We start from the raw sequence: 1,317 nt of genomic DNA, 5'->3' as shown, positions 1-1,317 counted from the left end.
CTCATCAGCCTGGAGCCTTCATCTACCCACCATGACCTTCAGTCGCCGTCAGTTCGTCTGCTTCATGTGGTAGAGTATACTGACTCCTACTACGATTAGGCCACAGTCTATGAATAGTTTTCTTTGTTCCTCAAGCTCATCATCTCTCCGTTGCATCTCCAGATGTCACCACCATCCACGGCTCCAAGTTAACCGGCCCAGACTCCAGATCATCGCTATCCACTGCTCCACGCAAACCAGCTCGGACTCCAGATTACCACCATCCACTGCTCCACGCAAACCAGCTCGGACTCCAGAGTTCCACCATCCACTGCTCCACGCAAACCAGCTCGGACTCCAGAGTACCACCATCCACTGCTCCACGCAAACCAGCTTGGACTCCAGAGTTCCACCATCCACTGCTCCATGCAAACCAGCTCGGACTCCAGAATATCACCATCCAACATTTTGCATTAAACCATTACCTAACTCTTCTCCGTCTCCCGCCTGCTTTTGGGTCCAGGACTCTCACTAACCTAACAGAACGAACTGACCAATATGGACCCAGCAGGCTCGGACCCCATCAATCAAGCTCTGTCTTCCCACGCCACCACCATGGATCGACACGAAAAGATGCTTCACACTCTGTCGGAGAATCAGCAAACCGTCTCCCAACAACTAACCCAGCTCCAGGCCATGCTCCAGACTCTCGCCGATCCATCACGCCTACCTTCCGCCTCAGCTGCGCCGCCGACTCCTCAGCCGTCTCCAACGGGACCCTCTCCGGCCGTCCACGAAGCCCGTATTCCCAATCCGGATCCATACTCCGGAACCGCGGACCATTGCCGAGGTTTCCTGCTCCAATGCACTCTGGTCTTCACGCAACAATCGGCCACTTATTCGTCGGACGGAGCCAAAACAGCCTTCGTTGTGGGTCTGCTTCGGGGTCGGGCTCTGGAATGGGCCGAATCCTTTCTGTATGCCCACAGGACGAACCCATTACCCTTTCAAGTGTTCCTGGATCATTTCAAACAAGTATTCGAAACACCAGAGAAACACCCAGACTCCTCCCGGAAGCTTTTCGCGTTACGACAGGACAAACGCTCCGTAGCCGACTACTCTGTTGACTTCCGCATTCTAGCTACGGAAGCCGGATGGGATGGCAAAGCCCTGCAAGAGGTTTTCTATAACGGACTTGCCGAACAAATCAAGGATTAACTCTTGAATTGAATTGAATTGAATGCCTTTATTGTCATTGCAGTTACAATGAAATTTCGGTTACAACTCACTTTCTCAATGTGGACATATTTATACAGTAATAAATATATAAAATATAAG

Source organism: Oryzias melastigma, unplaced genomic scaffold (genome assembly GCF_002922805.2).
Source record: "Oryzias melastigma strain HK-1 unplaced genomic scaffold, ASM292280v2 sc01823, whole genome shotgun sequence".
Classification (NCBI taxonomy): Eukaryota; Metazoa; Chordata; class Actinopteri; order Beloniformes; family Adrianichthyidae; genus Oryzias; species Oryzias melastigma.
The sequence above is the reverse complement of the archived record's forward strand: the minus strand, read 5'-3'. Positions refer to the sequence as shown.